Source organism: Musa acuminata, unplaced genomic scaffold (assembly GCF_036884655.1).
Source record: "Musa acuminata AAA Group cultivar baxijiao unplaced genomic scaffold, Cavendish_Baxijiao_AAA HiC_scaffold_195, whole genome shotgun sequence".
In the NCBI taxonomy this organism is placed as follows: Eukaryota; Viridiplantae; Streptophyta; class Magnoliopsida; order Zingiberales; family Musaceae; genus Musa; species Musa acuminata.
In genome coordinates, this window is record NW_027020466.1 from 60,001 (window position 1) to 62,500 (window position 2,500).

Below are 2,500 nucleotides of genomic sequence, written 5' to 3' on the forward strand. Positions count from 1 at the left end.
GAGCAAAACGTCAGCCATCTCAGCACCCTGGAACCCCCCGGGTGGCACAGGGCTGGATGGGGCTTTCGTATAGCAGGGACGGTGCTGCCTCACGCTTCGCTCGCTGTTCGCCGCTCGCCGCTCGCTCGCGCAGCCAAAAATGACCAGTTTTGGCCCGTTTTTGGGCTGTTTTGGCCTGTTTATGGTCCGTTCTTGCGTGGTGCGGTGAACGTCGTGAGCGGAGCAAAACGTCAGCCATCTCAGCACCCTGGAACCCCCCGGGTGGCACAGGGCTGGATGGGGCTTTCGTATATAGCAGGGACGGTGCTGCCTCTCGCTTCGCTCGCTGTCCGCCGCTCGCCGCTCGCTCGCGCAGCCAAAAATGGCCAGTTTTGGCCCGTTTTTGGGCCGTTTTGGCCAGTTTTTGGCCTGTTCTTGCATTGCGCGGTGACCGTCGAGAGCGGAGCAAAACGTCAGCCATCTCAGCACCCTGGAACCCCCCGGGTGGCACAGGGCTGGATGGGGCTTTCGTATAGCAGGGACGGTGCTGCCTCTCGCTTCGCTCGCTGTCCGCCGCTCGCCGCTCGCTCGTGCAGCCAAAAATGGCCAGTTTTGGCCCGTTTTTGGGCCGTTTTGGCCAGTTTTTGGCCTGTTCTTGCATTGCGCGGTGACCGTCGAGAGCGGAGCAAAACGTCAGCCATCTCAGCACCCTGGAACCCCCCGGGTGGCACAGGGCTGGATGGGGCTTTCGTATAGCAGGGACGGTGCTGCCTCTCGCTTCGCTCGCTGTCCGCCGCTCGCCGCTCGCTCGTGCAGCCAAAAATGGCCAGTTTTGGCCCGTTTTTGGGCCGTTTTGGCCAGTTTTTGGCCTGTTCTTGCATTGCGCGGTGACCGTCGAGAGCGGAGCAAAACGTCAGCCATCTCAGCACCCTGGAACCCCCCGGGTGGCACAGGGCTGGATGGGGCTTTCGTATAGCAGGGACGGTGCTGCCTCTCGCTTCGCTCGCTGTCCGCCGCTCGCCGCTCGCTCGTGCAGCCAAAAATGGCCAGTTTTGGCCCGTTTTTGGGCCGTTTTGGCCAGTTTTTGGCCTGTTCTTGCATTGCGCGGTGACCGTCGAGAGCGGAGCAAAACGTCAGCCATCTCAGCACCCTGGAACCCCCCGGGTGGCACAGGGCTGGATGGGGCTTTCGTATAGCAGGGACGGTGCTGCCTCTCGCTTCGCTCGCTGTCCGCCGCTCGCCGCTCGCTCGTGCAGCCAAAAATGGCCAGTTTTGGCCCGTTTTTGGGCCGTTTTGGCCAGTTTTTGGCCTGTTCTTGCATTGCGCGGTGACCGTCGAGAGCGGAGCAAAACGTCAGCCATCTCAGCACCCTGGAACCCCCCGGGTGGCACAGGGCTGGATGGGGCTTTCGTATAGCAGGGACGGTGCTGCCTCTCGCTTCGCTCGCTGTCCGCCGCTCGCCGCTCGCTCGCGCAGCCAAAAATGGCCAGTTTTGGCCCGTTTTTGGGCCGTTTTGGCCAGTTTTTGGCCTGTTCTTGCATTGCGCGGTGACCGTCGAGAGCGGAGCAAAACGTCAGCCATCTCAGCACCCTGGAACCCCCCGGGTGGCACAGGGCTGGATGGGGCTTTCGTATAGCAGGGACGGTGCTGCCTCTCGCTTCGCTCGCTGTCCGCCGCTCGCCGCTCGCGCAGCCAAAAATGGCCAGTTTTGGCCCGTTTTTGGGCCGTTTTGGCCAGTTTTTGGCCTGTTCTTGCATTGCGCGGTGACCGTCGAGAGCGGAGCAAAACGTCAGCCATCTCAGCACCCTGGAACCCCCCGGGTGGCACAGGGCTGGATGGGGCTTTCGTATAGCAGGGACGGTGCTGCCTCTCGCTTCGCTCGCTGTTCGCCGCTCGCCGCTCGCTCGCGCAGCCAAAAATGGCCAGTTTTGGCCCGTTTTTGGGCTGTTTTGGCCAGTTTTTGGCCTGTTCTTGCGTGGTGCGGTGACCGTCGTGAGCGGAGCAAAACGTCAGCCATCTCAGCACCCTGGAACCCCCCGGGTGGCACAGGGCTGGATGGGGCTTTCGTATAGCAGGGACGGTGCTGCCTCTCGCTTCGCTCGCTGTTCGCCGCTCGCCGCTCGCTCGCGCAGCCAAAAATGGCCAGTTTTGGCCCGTTTTTGGGCTGTTTTGGCCTGTTTTTGGGCTGTTCTTGTGTGGCGCGGTGACCGTCGTGAGCGGAGCAAAATGTCAGCCATCTCAGCACCCTGGAACCCCCCGGGTGGCACAGGGCTGGATGGGGCTTTCGTATAGCAGGGACGGTGCTGCCTCGCGCTTCGCTCGCTGTTCGCCGCTCTCCGCTCGCTCGCGCAGCAAAAAATGGCCAGTTTTGGCCCGTTTTTGGGCTGTTTTGGCCAGTTTTTGGCCTGTTCTTGCGTGCCGCGGCGACCGTCGTGAGCGGAGCAAAACGTCAGCCATCTCAGCACCCTGGAACCCCCCGGGTGGCACAGGGCTGGATGGGGCTTTCGTATAGCAGGGACGG